General features: G+C 41.2%; 1 long non-coding RNA gene across 1 annotated transcript; it reads right to left on the bottom strand.

Moving 5' to 3' along the window:
- Window positions 1-5,674: 5,674 nt before the first annotated feature.
- LOC139563651 (uncharacterized) lies at window positions 5,675-17,154 on the bottom strand. The gene is made up of 6 exons (XR_011672603.1): window positions 15,823-17,154; window positions 15,102-15,333; window positions 14,290-15,043; window positions 10,539-13,738; window positions 9,519-9,636; window positions 5,675-5,756 (listed from the first exon to the last, which is right to left on the bottom strand). It is a non-coding gene; the product is annotated as an uncharacterized lncRNA (long non-coding RNA).
- Window positions 17,155-17,369: the final 215 nt, after the last annotated feature.

Below are 17,369 nucleotides of genomic sequence, written 5' to 3'. Positions count from 1 at the left end.
ACCTGGACCAATTGTGTATCACCCTATGGTACTGTCAATCACAGCCAGATGTGATGCAGCCTGGATTTGAACCAGGGACTGTAGTGACCTCTCTTGCACTGTAATGTGGTGCCTTAGACAACTGCACCACTCGGAAGCCCAGATGACTTCTGTACCCCCTTCAAGTAAAGAGTTAACCAATCAACCTGCCATGTTGGCCACGAAGAAAGATAACACACTAAATACTATCTTCTGAATATTCAAAAAAGCAGACGTCACACATTTTGACAAGATCCAGTATTTTTTGTCCAGCTCTCGTCTCCCTCATCATCAACTTGTCTTCCAGAAGGTGGACTCCTGCTACCAGTTTCTCTATAGAACAATGTCTGAGATGATTAGTGAAGACAGGTGTGGTGCTTGGTTGGAACTAAACCCTGCAATACCTATTCACTCCAGGACATAAAGGGTTAAAAGTCCCTGAACTGACAGAATGTGATCTTATACAACGATATAGAGTCTGTAGACAGTCTGTAGATACAGAATCAACCAGATAAATATAGTTAGGAGAATATGAATAGTTATAAGGACTATATATTACACAGCTACATGTGTGTGGATATCTCCTTCAGTTATTGTCATGATGTCATTGTCACGACTTCCGCCGAAGTCGGTTCCTCTCCTTGTTCGGCGGTCGACGTCACCGGTCTTCTAGCCATCGCCGATCCACCTTTCATTTTCCATTTGTTTTGTCTTGTTTTCCCACACACCTGGTGTACATTTCCCTCATTACTTGTTGTGTATTTAACCCTCTGTTCCCCCCATGTCTGTGTGTGAAATGGTTCAGTGTTTCGTGCATGTGCACATTAGACTGGTTGCGCTGGGTTATGTCAACCCGTACTGTGTTTACTGTTCTTAGTGCCGTAGGTTTTGTTCTCCTAAATAAAAGGCTCCGTTTGCTACCAAAATTCTGCTCTCCTGCGCCTGACTCCCTTACAGCCAGTTACGCATACCTAACAGTCATAACACATCGTGGAAGTTAGAGTAGCAGTGATCGAATGTATTACCCCGGCGTATAGTGCAATAAATATGCTGATAGAATTTAGGTAGCCTTGTTCTCAAACTTGCTTTGTTAAAATATTGTCATAACGTCATTAAACATCGTGGAAGTTAGAGTAGCAGTGATAGAGTGTGTTACCCCTTATTGTCATAACGTCATTAAACATCGTGGAAGTTAGAGTAGCAGTGATAGAGTGTGTTACCCCTTATTGTCATAACGTCATAACACATCGTGGAAGTTAGAGTAGCAGTGATAGAGTGTGTTACCCCTTATTGTCATAACGTCATTAAACATCGTGGAAGTTAGAGTAGCAGTGATAGAGTGTGTTACCCCTTATTGTCATAACGTCATTAAACATCGTGGAAGTTAGAGTAGCAGTGATAGAGTGTGTTACCCCTTATTGTCATAACGTCATTAAACATCGTGGAAGTTAGAGTAGCAGTGATAGAGTGTGTTACCCCTTATTGTCATAACGTTATTAAACATCGTGGAAGTTAGAGTAGCAGTGATAGAGTGTATTACCCCGGCGCATAGTGCAGTAAATATGCTGATAGAATTTAGGTAGCCTTGTTCTCAAACTTGCTTTGTTAAAATCCCCAGCTACAATAAATGCAGCCTCAGGATATATGGTTTCCAGTTTACATAGAGTCCAGTGAAGTTCCTTAAGGGCCGTCTTGGTGTCTGCTTGAGGGGGAATGTACACCGCTGAGACGATGACTGACCAGAATTCTCTTGGGAAAACCTAGTACATGTTCAGTAGGGTGTGTGTTTGTTTCTGTGGGTCCAAATCTAAACTCCATCAGTCTCACCATATTTCAAGTGTTTTCAACAACATTTACAGGACTGTTTATAGTCCTCTACGTTCATCCTTTTTGTTCTCAGAAGATGCAGGGAAAGAGGGAAGGCCATGGTCTTTCTGTCATGCAGTGTTTATGTCAGTGTATTAAAACCTAATAAAGACAGAAATACCAACAACAGTAATGATGGAGACACTAGTGTTTATGCTATGGTGAACTTTAATGAACTGTGTAGAGAGAGAGATGGACAGAGAGAGAGGGGGACAGAGAACTAACAAAAAAACAGAGCAAACTAGAATGCTATTTGGCCCTAAACAGAGAGTACACAGTGGCAGAATACCTGACCACTGTGACTGACCCAAACTTAAGGAAAGCTTTGACTATGTACAGACTCAGTGAGCATAGCCTTGCTATTGAGAAAGGCCGCCGTAGGCAGACATGGCTCTCAAGAGAAGACAGGCTATGTGCACACTGCCCACAAAATGAGGTGGAAACTGAGCTGCACTTCCTAACCTCCTGCCCAATGTATGACCATATTAGAGAGACATACTTCCCTCAGATCACACAGATCCACAAAGAATTCGAAAACAAATCCAATTTTGATAAACTCCAATATCTACTGGGTGAAATTCCACAGTGTGCCATCACAGCAGCAAGATTTGTGACCTGTTGCCACAAGAAAAGGGCAACCAGTGAAGAACAAACACCATTGTAAATACAACCCATATTTATGCTTATTTATTTTAACTTGTGTGTTTTAACCATTTGTACATTGTTACAACACTGTATATATATAATATGACATTTGTAATGTCTTTATTGTTTTGAAACTCCTGTATGTGTAATGTTTACTGTTAATTTTTATTGTTTATTTCACTTTTGTATATTATCTACCTCACTTGCTTTGGCAATGTTAACACATGTTTCCCATGCCAATAAAGCCCATTGAATTGAATTGAATTGAATTGAGAGAGGGGTGGACAGAGAGAGAGGGGGACAGAGAGAGAGATGGACAGAGAGAGGGAGATGGACAGAGAGAGAGAGATGGATAAAGAGAGAGATGGACAGAGAGAGAGGGGTGGACAGAGAGAGAGATGGACAGAGAGAGGGGTGGACAGAGAGAGAGATGGACAGAGAGAGAGAGATGGACAGAGAGAGGGGGATGGACAGAGAGAGAGGGGTGAACAGAGAGAGAGAGATCGACAGAGAGAGAGGGATGGACAGAGAAAGAGGGATGGACGGAGAGAGAGATGGACAGAGAGAAAGGGATTGACAGAGAGAGAGATGGACAGAGAGAGAGATGGATAGAGAGTGAGATGGACAGAGAGAGAAGGATAGACAGAGATAGGGGGATGGACAGAGAGAGGGGGATGGAAAGAGAGAGAGATCCACAGAGAGAAAGGGAGGGACAGAGAGAGAGGGATGGACAGAGAGAGAGATGGACAGAGAGAGGGGTGGACAGAGAGAGAAATGGACAGAGAGAGGGGGATGGACAGAGAAAGGGGGATGGACAGAGAGAGAGGGGTGGACAGAGAGAGAGATGAACAGAGAGAGAGGGATAGACAGAGAGAGAGGGATGGACAGAGAGAGAGATGGACAGAGAGAGGGGGATGGACAGAGAGAGAGGAATGACAGAGAGAGAGGGATGGACAGAGAGAGAGATGGACAGAGAGGGGTGGACAGAGAGAGAGATGGACAGAGAGAGGGGGATGGACAGAGAAAGGGGGATGGACAGAGAGAGAGGGGTGGACAGAGAGAGAGATGGACAGAGAGAGAGAGGGATGGACAGAGAGAGAGATGGACAGAGCGAGGGGGATGGACAGAGAGAGAGGAATGTACAGAGAGAGTGGGATGGACAGAGAGAGAGAGATGGACAGAGAGAGGGGTGGACAGAGAGAGAGATGGACAGAGAGAGGGGGATGGACAGAGAAAAGGGGAGGACAGAGAAAGGGGGATGGACAGAGAGAGAGGGATGGACAGAGAGAGAGATGGACAGAGAGAAAGGGATGGACAGAGAGAGAGATGGACAGAGAGAGAGATGGAAAGAGAGAGGGATGGACAGAGAGAGAGGGATGGACAGAGAGAGAGAGATGGACAGAGAGAGAGAGATGGACAGAGCGAGAGATGGACAGAGCGAGAGTGGTGGACAGAGAGAGAGATGGACAGAGAGAGAGCTGGACAGAGAGAGGGGTGGACAGAGAGAGAGATGGACAGAGAGAGAGCTGGACATCGAGAGAGCTGGACATAGAGAGAGAGATGGACAGAGAGAGAGATGGACAGAGAGAAGAGGATGAACAGAGAGAGAGATGGACAGAGTCTAGAGAAAGAAAATATACAGTTCTATATTCCCCCATACAGACAGTGTACACTATTAGTATCCATACAGACAGTATACACTATTAGTATCCATACAGACATTATACACTATTAGTATCCATACAGACAGTATACACTATTAGTATCCATACAGGCAGTATACACTATTAGTATCCATACAGACAGTGTACACTATTAGTATCCATACAGGCAGTGTACACTATTAGTATCCATACAGACAGTATACACTATTAGTATCCATACAGACAGTATACACTATTAGTATCCATACAGACAGTGTACACTATTAGTATCCATACAGGCAGTGTACACTATTAGTATCCATACAGACAGTATACACTATTAGTATCCATACAGGCAGTATACACTATTAGTATCCATACAGGCAGTGTACACTATTAGTATCCATACAGGCAGTGTACACTATTAGTATCCATAAAGACAGTGTACACTATTAGTATCCATACAGACAGTGTACACTATTAGTAGTCATACAGACAGTGTACACTATTAGTATCCATACAGACAGTGTACACTATTAGTAGTCATACAGACAGTGTACACTATTAGTATCCATACAGACAGTGTACACTATTAGTATCCATACAGGCAGTGTACACTATTAGTAGTCATACAGACAGTGTACACTATTAGTAGTCATACAGACAGTATACACTATTAGTAGTCATACAGACAGTGTACACTATTAGTAGTCATACAGACAGTATACACTATTAGTAGTCATACAGACAGTATACACTATTAGTAGTCATACAGACAGTATACACTATTAGTAGTCATACAGACAGTATACACTATTAGTAGTCATACAGACAGTATACACTATTAGTAGTCATACAGACAGTATACACTATTAGTAGTCATACAGACAGTATACACTATTAGTAGTCATACAGACAGTGTTCACTATTAGTAGTCATACAGACAGTATACACTATTAGTAGTCATACAGACAGTATACACTATTAGTAGTCATACAGACAGTCATTGTCAGTTCTCTCAATTTGTGTTGCAGTGACACAGCGGTAACATTTGTTTTGTTCATTGAATCTGACACATAGATATAAAGGGATGATTATTTCTATCCTCCTGAAGGAGGCCAACACATCCAAATTAGTCGGTTTGGTCACTTCTGTATGTTGCAGTGATTTACTTTTTATAGGGTTCCAAACCTTGGAGAAGACAAAGGCCTTACGGTCGTCGTGAAAGCCTTTGAAGACGTTCATGAGGTTGATAATATTGTAATCTCCTCCATCAGGGCCGTTGCATCTCTCCAGACAGGGAGAGTAGGTGGTGAAGAAGACGATGCAGTCATCATTATTTGCCTTTCCTTTTAGATTCTCCATTGATCCCCTAAAACACGACTCAAGAGACGGTACTCAGCATGGTCTCCGTTATAAGGTGTTGCTGCGATTAGCCGGTCACTCCTGTAGATATGGTCCCCCTCAAGAACTCTATTGACATCACCAGGTTCCTTACCTAAATCAAAGCCTCCATCATTGTAGGTGCACTGGTCGTGGGTTATTAATACAGCCATGGCATACTCACGTCCCTCAAGGCCGAACCTGAACAAGAGCAGGAGACAGAACACAGAGGATCAGAAACATTACAAACAGACAGGAGACAGAAGAGACAGAACACAGAGGATCAGAAACATTACAAACAGACAGGAGACAGAAGAGACAGAACACAGAGGATCAGAAACATTACAAACAGACAGGAGACAGAAGAGACAGAACACAGAGGATCAGAAACATTACAAACAGACAGGAGACAGAAGAGACAGAACACAGAGGATCAGAAACATTACAAACAGACAGGAGACAGAACACAGAGGATCAGAAACATTACAAACAGACAGGAGACAGAAGAGACAGAACACAGAGGATCAGAAACATTACAAACAGACAGGAGACAGAAGAGACAGAACACAGAGGATCAGAAACATTACAAACAGACAGGAGACAGAAGAGACAGAACACAGAGGATCAGAAACATTACAAACAGACAGGAGACAGAAGAGACAGAACACAGAGGATCAGAAACATTACAAACAGACAGGAGACAAAAGAGACAGAACACAAGGGATCAGAAACATTATAAACAGACAGGAGACAGAAGAGACAGAACACAGAGGATCAGAAACATTATAAACAGACAGGAGACAGAAGAGACAGAACACAGAGGATCAGAACCATTACAAACAGACAGGAGACAGAAGAGACAGAACACAGAGGATCAGAAACATTACAAACAGACAGGAGACAGAAGAGACAGAACACAGAGGATCAGAAACATTACAAACAGACAGGAGACAGAACACAGAGGATCAGAAACATTACAAACAGACAGGAGACAGAAGAGACAGAACACAGAGGATCAGAAACATTACAAACAGACAGGAGACAGAAGAGACAGAACACAGAGGATCAGAAACATTACAAACAGACAGGAGACAGAAGAGACAGAACACAGAGGATCAGAAACATTACAAACAGACAGGAGACAGAAGAGACAGAACACAGAGGATCAGAAACATTACAAACAGACAGGAGACAGAACACAGAGGATCAGAAACATTACAAACAGACAGGAGACAGAAGAGACAGAACACAGAGGATCAGAAACATTACAAACAGACAGGAGACAGAAGAGACAGAACACAGAGGATCAGAAACATTACAAACAGACAGGAGACAGAAGAGACAGAACACAGAGGATCAGAAACATTACAAACAGACAGGAGACAGAAGAGACAGAACACAGAGGATCAGAAACATTACAAACAGACAGGAGACAAAAGAGACAGAACACAAGGGATCAGAAACATTATAAACAGACAGGAGACAGAAGAGACAGAACACAGAGGATCAGAAACATTATAAACAGACAGGAGACCGAAGAGACAGAATACAGAGGATCAGAACCATTACAAACAGACAGGAGACAGAAGAGACAGAACACAGAGGATCAGAAACATTACAAACAGACAGGAGACAGAAGAGACAGAACACAGAGGATCAGAAACATTACAAACAGACAGGAGACAGAACACAGAGGATCAGAAACATTACAAACAGACAGGAGACAGAAGAGACAGAACACAGAGGATCAGAAACATTACAAACAGACAGGAGACAGAAGAGACAGAACACAGAGGATCAGAAACATTACAAACAGACAGGAGACAGAAGAGACAGAACACAGAGGATCAGAAACATTACAAACAGACAGGAGACAGAAGAGACAGAACACAGAGGATCAGAAACATTACAAACAGACAGGAGACAGAACACAGAGGATCAGAAACATTACAAACAGACAGGAGACAGAAGAGACAGAACACAGAGGATCAGAAACATTACAAACAGACAGGAGACAGAAGAGACAGAACACAGAGGATCAGAAACATTACAAACAGACAGGAGACAGAAGAGACAGAACACAGAGGATCAGAAACATTACAAACAGACAGGAGACAGAAGAGACAGAACACAGAGGATCAGAAACATTATAAACAGACAGGAGGAGGAAACTCCCGTCTTTAGAGAGGTCGAGATGGTGCCCTCTGTAATTATTGGGACATTGACACATTGTTGTTTTGGCTCTGTACTACAGCACTTTGGATTTGAAATGATACAATGACTATGAGGTTAAAGTGCAGACTGTCATCTTTAATTTGAGGATATTTTTAACCGTATCGAGTTAACCGTTTAGAAATGACTTTTTGTATACACTTTAGGGGACCAAAATGATTGGTACAAATTCACATTAAAATATTAAAGTAGTCAAAAGTTAAGTATTTGGTTCCACATTCACAGCAATGATCAAACATCAATCTTGTGACTACACATTTGTTGAATATATTTCCTGTTTGTTTTGGTTGTGTTTCAGATTATTTTGTGCCCAATGGAAATGGTAAATAATGTATTGTGTCGTTTTGGAGTCACTTTATTTTTAAATAAGTACAGAATATGTTTTCTAAACCCTTCTATATAGAAATGTGTTAGTCTGCAACATTATTCACGGTTCATTCAGGGTTATCCATAATCATGGTAGCATCCATATTAATGTAGAAGTGGTTAGAGACATATTCTATTCTAATTTACAATAAAAGTGACTCCATAATAATTACAGAGTATATATCCACCTGACAAAAATGTCAGTTTTACTCACAATGAAAACGGATGAATTGATCAAAATATTCAAAATGATAAAGTTTATATTAGCAACACAGTCTATATTAGCAATACAGTCTATATTAGCAATACAGTCTATATTATCAATACAGTCTATATTAGCAATACAGTCTATATTAGCAATACAGTCTATATTTGCAACAAAGTCTATATTAGCATTACAGTCTATATTAGCAGGACAGTCTAAATTAGCAATACAGTCTATATTAGCAACACAGTCTATATTAGCATTACAGTCTATATTAGCATTACAGTCTATATTAGCCGTACAGTCTAAATTAGCAACACAGTCTATATTAGCAACACAGTCTATATTAGCATTACAGTCTATATTAGCATTACAGTCTATATTAGCAACACAGTCTAAATTAGCAACACAGTCTATATTAGCATTACAGTCTATATTAGCAACACAGCCTATATTAGCATTACAGTCTACATTAGCATTACAGTCTATATTAGCAGTACAGTCTAAATTAGCAATACAGTCTATATTAGCAACACAGTCTATATTAGCATTACAGTCTATATTAGCATTACAGTCTATATTAGCAACACAGTCTAAATTAGCAACACAGTCTATATTAGCATTACAGTCTATATTAGCATTACAGTCTATATTAGCAGTACAGTCTAAATTAGCAATACAGTCTATATTAGCAACACAGTCTATATTAGCATTACAGTCTATATTAGCATTACAGTCTATATTAGCAACACAGTCTAAATTAGCAACACAGTCTATATTAGCATTACAGTCTATATTAGCAACACAGTCTAAATTAGCAACACAGTCTAAATTAGCAACACAGTCTATATTAGCAACACAGTCTAAATTAGCAACACAGTCTAAATTAGCAACACAGTCTATATTAGCATTACAGTCTATACTAGCAACTTGTCTTGTCTGAGTCCAGGGACTTCATTTACTAGGCTAAACGTTTATCCCAGGTACACAAATTTGAACCTGTTTTTTTAACGGTGGAGCTAACATTCAGGACATAACATAAATATAAACTTGCACTTTCAAATGTCCCCCAAAATAAATTGTTTCAAATAATGCATAATGATTCTGTCTAATAGTTATTTCGGAGTATTTAGATTATGAATGAACAGAGAAACACCCACCTTCTCATCTCTTGTACCAAATTAGCCAAGACCTCTTGATTGATAGCATCCACCTGGCCTCCAGACCAGAGAGACAGCAGGAAGAGAAGGACAACTCCCCTCATAGCTTCACACACAGCTGAAACACACAGGAACACACTATATATATATACACACAGCTGAAACACACAGGAACACACTATATACACACATCTGAAACACACAGGAACACACTATATATACACACATCTGAAACACACAGGAACACACTATATATATACACACACATCTGAAACACACAGGAACACACTATATATACACACAGCTGAAACACACAGGAACACACTATATATACACACAGCTGAAACACACAGGAACACACTATATATATATACACACAGCTGAAACACACAGGAACACACTATATACACACATCTGAAACACACAGGAACACACTATATATACACACAGCTGAAACACACAGGAACACACTATATATATATACACACAGCTGAAACACACAGGAACACACTATATACACACATCTGAAACACACAGGAACACACTATATATACACACATCTGAAACACACAGGAACACACTATATATATACACACACATCTGAAACACACAGGAACACACTATATATACACACAGCTGAAACACACAGGAACACATTATATATACACACAGCTGAAACACACAGGAACATACCATATATACACACAGCTGAAACACACAGGAACACAGTATATACACACACAGCTGAAACACAGGAACACACCATATATACACACAGCTGAAACACACAGGAACACACTATATATACACACAGCTGAACACACTATATATACACACACAGGAACACACTATATACACACACAGCTGAAACACACAGGAACACACTATATACACACACAGCTGAAACACACAGGAACACACTATATACACACAGCTGAAACACACAAGAACACACTATATACACACACAGCTGAAACACACAGGAACACACTATATTTTTTTGTATTTATTTATTTTTACCTTTATTTATCTGGTCAGTTAAGAACAAATTCTGATGTCCTCTAGATTGTAGATGGCTGGTTTATGTCCTCTAGATTGTAGATGGCTGGTTTATGTCCTCTAGATTGTAGATGGCTGGTTTATGTCCTCTAGATTGTAGATGGCTGGTTTATGTCCTCTAGATTGTAGATGGCTGGTTTATGTCCTCTAGATTGTAGATGGCTGGTTGATGTCCTCTAGATTGTAGATGGCTGGTTGATGTCCTCTAGATTGTAGATGGCTGGTTTATGTCCTCTAGATTGTAGATGGCTGGTTTATGTCCTCTAGATTGTAGATGGCTGGTTTATGTCCTCTAGATTGTAGATGGCTGGTTTATGTCCTCTAGATTGTAGATGGCTGGTTTATGTCCTCTAGATTGTAGATGGCTGGTTTATGTCCTCTAGATTGTAGATGGCTGGTTGATGTCCTCTAGATTGTAGATGGCTGGTTTATGTCCTCTAGATTGTAGATGGCTGGTTGATGTCCTCTAGATTGTAGATGGCTGGTTTATGTCCTCTAGATTGTAGATGGCTGGCTGATGTCCTCTAGATTGTAGATGGCTGGTTGATGTCCTCTAGATTGTAGATGGCTGGTTGATGTCCTCTAGATTGTAGATGGCTGGTTTATGTCCTCTAGATTGTAGATGGCTGGTTTATGTCCTCTAGATTGTAGATGGCTGGTTTATGTCCTCTAGATTGTAGATGGCTGGTTTATGTCCTCTAGATTGTAGATGGCTGGTTTATGTCCTCTAGATTGTAGATGGCTGGTTTATGTCCTCTAGATTGTAGATGGCTGGTTGATGTCCTCTAGATTGTAGATGGCTGGTTGATGTCCTCTAGATTGTAGATGGCTGGTTTATGTCCTCTAGATTGTAGATGGCTGGTTTATGTCCTCTAGATTGTAGATGACTGGTTTATGACCTCTAGATTGTAGATGGCTGCCTGATGTCCTCTAGATTGTAGATGGCTGGTTTATGTCCTCTAGATTGTAGATGGCTGGTTTATGTCCTCTAGATTGTAGATGGCTGGTTTATGTCCTCTAGATTGTAGATGGCTGGTTTATGTCCTCTAGATTGTAGATGGCTGGTTTATGTCCTCTAGATTGTAGATGGCTGGTTTATGTCCTCTAGATTGTAGATGGCTGGTTTATGTCCTCTAGATTGTAGATGGCTGGTTTATGTCCTCTAGATTGTAGATGGCTGGTTGATGTCCTCTAGATTGTAGATGGCTGGTTTATGTCCTCTAGATTGTAGATGGCTGGTTTATGTCCTCTAGATTGTAGATGGCTGGTTGATGTCCTCTAGATTGTAGATGGCTGGTTTATGTCCTCTAGATTGTAGATGGCTGGTTTATGACCTCTAGATTGTAGATGGCTGGTTTATGTCCTCTAGATTGTAGATGGCTGGTTTATGTCCTCTAGATTGTAGATGGCTGGTTTATGTCCTCTAGATTGTAGATGGCTGGTTTATGTCCTCTAGATTGTAGATGGCTGGTTTATGACCTCTAGATTGTAGATGGCTGGTTTATGACCTCTAGATTGTAGATGGCTGGTTTATGTCCTCTAGATTGTAGATGGCTGCCTGATGTCCTCTAGATTGTAGATGGCTGCCTGATGTCCTCTAGATTGTAGATGACTGGTTTATGACCTCTAGATTGTAGATGGCTGGTTTATGTCCTCTAGATTGTAGATGGCTGGTTTATGTCCTCTAGATTGTAGATGGCTGGTTGATGTCCTCTAGATTGTAGATGGCTGGTTTATGTCCTCTAGATTGTAGATGGCTGGTTTATGTCCTCTAGATTGTAGATGGCTGGTTTATGTCCTCTAGATTGTAGATGGCTGGTTTATGTCCTCTAGATTGTAGATGGCTGGTTTATGTCCTCTAGATTGTAGATGGCTGGTTGATGTCCTCTAGATTGTAGATGGCTGGTTGATGTCCTCTAGATTGTAGATGGCTGGTTTATGTCCTCTAGATTGTAGATGGCTGGTTTATGTCCTCTAGATTGTAGATGGCTGGTTTATGTCCTCTAGATTGTAGATGGCTGGTTGATGTCCTCTAGATTGTAGATGGCTGGTTTATGTCCTCTAGATTGTAGATGGCTGGCTGATGTCCTCTAGATTGTAGATGGCTGGTTGATGTCCTCTAGATTGTAGATGGCTGGTTGATGTCCTCTAGATTGTAGATGGCTGGTTTATGTCCTCTAGATTGTAGATGGCTGGTCTATGTCCTCTAGATTGTAGATGGCTGGTTTATGTCCTCTAGATTGTAGATGGCTGGTTTATGTCCTCTAGATTGTAGATGGCTGGTTTATGTCCTCTAGATTGTAGATGGCTGGTTTATGTCCTCTAGATTGTAGATGGCTGGTTTATGTCCTCTAGATTGTAGATGGCTGGTTGATGTCCTCTAGATTGTAGATGGCTGGTTGATGTCCTCTAGATTGTAGATGGCTGGTTTATGTCCTCTAGATTGTAGATGACTGGTTTATGACCTCTAGATTGTAGATGGCTGCCTGATGTCCTCTAGATTGTAGATGGCTGGTTTATGTCCTCTAGATTGTAGATGGCTGGTTTATGTCCTCTAGATTGTAGATGGCTGGTTTATGTCCTCTAGATTGTAGATGGCTGGTTTATGTCCTCTAGATTGTAGATGGCTGGTTTATGTCCTCTAGATTGTAGATGGCTGGTTTATGTCCTCTAGATTGTAGATGGCTGGTTTATGTCCTCTAGATTGTAGATGGCTGGTTTATGTCCTCTAGATTGTAGATGGCTGGTTGATGTCCTCTAGATTGTAGATGGCTGGTTTATGTCCTCTAGATTGTAGATGGCTGGTTTATGTCCTCTAGATTGTAGATGGCTGGTTGATGTCCTCTAGATTGTAGATGGCTGGTTTATGTCCTCTAGATTGTAGATGGCTGGTTTATGACCTCTAGATTGTAGATGGCTGGTTTATGTCCTCTAGATTGTAGATGGCTGGTTTATGTCCTCTAGATTGTAGATGGCTGGTTTATGTCCTCTAGATTGTAGATGGCTGGTTTATGTCCTCTAGATTGTAGATGGCTGGTTTATGACCTCTAGATTGTAGATGGCTGGTTTATGACCTCTAGATTGTAGATGGCTGGTTTATGTCCTCTAGATTGTAGATGGCTGGTTTATGTCCTCTAGATTGTAGATGGCTGCCTGATGTCCTCTAGATTGTAGATGACTGGTTTATGACCTCTAGATTGTAGATGGCTGGTTGATGTCCTCTAGATTGTAGATGGCTGGTTTATGTCCTCTAGATTGTAGATGGCTGGTTTATGTCCTCTAGATTGTAGATGGCTGGTTTATGTCCTCTAGATTGTAGATGGCTGGCTGATGTCCTCTAGATTGTAGATGGCTGGTTGATGTCCTCTAGATTGTAGATGGCTGGTTGATGTCCTCTAGATTGTAGATGGCTGGTTTATGTCCTCTAGATTGTAGATGGCTGGTCTATGTCCTCTAGATTGTAGATGGCTGGTTTATGTCCTCTAGATTGTAGATGGCTGGTTTATGTCCTCTAGATTGTAGATGGCTGGTTTATGTCCTCTAGATTGTAGATGGCTGGTTTATGTCCTCTAGATTGTAGATGGCTGGTTTATGTCCTCTAGATTGTAGATGGCTGGTTGATGTCCTCTAGATTGTAGATGGCTGGTTGATGTCCTCTAGATTGTAGATGGCTGGTTTATGTCCTCTAGATTGTAGATGACTGGTTTATGACCTCTAGATTGTAGATGGCTGCCTGATGTCCTCTAGATTGTAGATGGCTGGTTTATGTCCTCTAGATTGTAGATGGCTGGTTTATGTCCTCTAGATTGTAGATGGCTGGTTGATGTCCTCTAGATTGTAGATGGCTGGTTTATGTCCTCTAGATTGTAGATGGCTGGTTTATGTCCTCTAGATTGTAGATGGCTGGTTTATGTCCTCTAGATTGTAGATGGCTGGTTTATGTCCTCTAGATTGTAGATGGCTGGTTTATGTCCTCTAGATTGTAGATGGCTGGTTTATGTCCTCTAGATTGTAGATGGCTGGTTTATGTCCTCTAGATTGTAGATGGCTGGTTGATGTCCTCTAGATTGTAGATGGCTGGTTTATGTCCTCTAGATTGTAGATGGCTGGTTTATGTCCTCTAGATTGTAGATGGCTGGTTGATGTCCTCTAGATTGTAGATGGCTGGTTTATGTCCTCTAGATTGTAGATGGCTGGTTTATGACCTCTAGATTGTAGATGGCTGGTTTATGTCCTCTAGATTGTAGATGGCTGGTTTATGTCCTCTAGATTGTAGATGGCTGGTTTATGTCCTCTAGATTGTAGATGGCTGGTTTATGTCCTCTAGATTGTAGATGGCTGGTTTATGACCTCTAGATTGTAGATGGCTGGTTTATGACCTCTAGATTGTAGATGGCTGGTTTATGTCCTCTAGATTGTAGATGGCTGGTTTATGTCCTCTAGATTGTAGATGGCTGCCTGATGTCCTCTAGATTGTAGATGACTGGTTTATGACCTCTAGATTGTAGATGGCTGGTTGATGACCTCTAGATTGTAGATGGCTGGCTGATGTCCTCTAGATTGTAGATGGCTGCCTGATGTCCTCTAGATTGTAGATGGCTGGTTTATGACCTCTAGATTGTAGATGGCTGGTTTATGACCTCTAGATTGTAGATGGCTGGTTTATGTCCTCTAGATTGTAGATGGCTGCCTGATGTCCTCTAGATTGTAGATGGCTGCCTGATGTCCTCTAGATTGTAGATGGCTGGTTTATGTCCTCTAGATTGTAGATGGCTGGTTGATGTCCTCTAGATTGTAGATGGCTGGTTTATGTCCTCTAGATTGTAGATGGCTGGTTTATGTCCTCTAGATTGTAGATGGCTGGTTTATGTCCTCTAGATTGTAGATGGCTGGTGTATGTCCTCTAGATTGTAGATGGCTGGTTGATGTCCTCTAGATTGTAGATGGCTGATGTCCTCTAGATTGTAGATGGCTGGTTTATGTCCTCTAGATTGTAGATGGCTGGTTGATGTCCTCTAGATTGTAGATGGCTGGTTTATGTCCTCTAGATTGTAGATGGCTGGTTGATGTCCTCTAGATTGTAGATGGCTGGTTGATGTCCTCTAGATTGTAGACGGCTGGTTTATGTCCTCTAGATTGTAGATGGCTGGTTGATGTCCTCTAGATTGTAGATGGCTGGTTTATGTCCTCTAGATTGTAGATGGCTGGTTTATGTCCTCTAGATTGTAGATGGCTGGTTTATGACCTCTAGATTGTAGATGGCTGGTTGATGTCCTCTAGATTGTAGATGGCTGATGTCCTCTAGATTGTAGATGGCTGCCTGATGTCCTCTAGATTGTAGATGACTGGTTGATGTCCTCTAGATTGTAGATGGCTGGTTTATGTCCTCTAGATTGTAGATGGCTGGTTTATGACCTCTAGATTGTAGATGGCTGGTTGATGTCCTGTAGATTGTAGATGACTGGTTTATGTCCTCTAGATTGTAGATGGCTGGTTTATGTCCTCTAGATTGTAGATGGCTGGTTTATGTCCTCTAGATTGTAGATGGCTGGTTTATGTCCTCTAGATTGTAGATGGCTGGTTGATGTCCTCTAGATTGTAGATGACTGGTTTATGACCTCTAGATTGTAGATGGCTGGTTGATGTCCTCTAGATTGTAGATGGCTGGTTTATGTCCTCTAGATTGTAGATGGCTGCCTGATGTCCTCTAGATTGTAGATGGCTGGTTTATGTCCTCTAGATTGTAGATGGCTGGTTTATGTCCTCTAGATTGTAGATGGCTGGTTTATGTCCTCTAGATTGTAGATGGCTGGTTGATGTCCTCTAGATTGTAGATGACTGGTTTATGACCTCTAGATTGTAGATGGCTGGTTGATGTCCTCTAGATTGTAGATGGCTGGTTTATGTCCTCTAGATTGTAGATGGCTGCCTGATGTCCTCTAGATTGTAGATGGCTGGTTTATGTCCTCTAGATTGTAGATGGCTGGTTTATGTCCTCTAGATTGTAGATGGCTGGTTTATGTCCTCTAGATTGTAGATGGCTGGTTTATGACCTCTAGATTGTAGATGGCTGGTTTATGTCCTCTAGATTGTAGATGGCTGGTTTATGTCCTCTAGATTGTAGATGGCTGGTTTATGTCCTCTAGATTGTAGATGGCTGGTTTATGTCCTCTAGATTGTAGATGACTGGTTTATGTCCTCTAGATTGTAGATGGCTGGTTTATGTCCTCTAGATTGTAGATGGCTGGTTTATGTCCTCTAGATTGTAGATGGCTGGTTGATGTCCTGTAGATTGTAGATGGCTGATGTCCTCTAGATTGTAGATGGCTGCCTGATGTCCTCTAGATTGTAGATGGCTGGTTTATGTCTTCTAGATTGTAGATGGCTGGTTGATGTCCTCTAGATTGTAGATGACTGGTTTATGTCCTCTAGATTGTAGATGGCTGGTTGATGTCCTCTAGATTGTAGATGGCTGGTTTATGACCTCTAGATTGTAGATGGCTGGTTTATGTCCTCTAGATTGTAGATGGCTGCCTGATGTCCTCTAGATTGTAGATGACTGGTTTATGACCTCTAGATTGTAGATGGCTGGTTGATGTCCTCTAGATTGTAGATGGCTGGTTGATGTCCTCTAGATTGTAGATGACTGGTTTATGACCTCTAGATTGTAGATGGCTGGTTGATGTCCTCTAGATTGTAGATGGCTGGTTTATGTCCTCTAGATTGTAGATGGCTGCCTGATGTCCTCTAGATTGTAGATGGCTGGTTTATGTCCTCTAGATTGTAGATGGC

The sequence above is a fragment of the Salvelinus alpinus genome, chromosome 34, assembly GCF_045679555.1.
Source record: "Salvelinus alpinus chromosome 34, SLU_Salpinus.1, whole genome shotgun sequence".
Lineage (NCBI taxonomy): Eukaryota > Metazoa > Chordata > Actinopteri > Salmoniformes > Salmonidae > Salvelinus > Salvelinus alpinus.
This window is presented reverse-complemented; position numbering and strand designations above follow the sequence as displayed.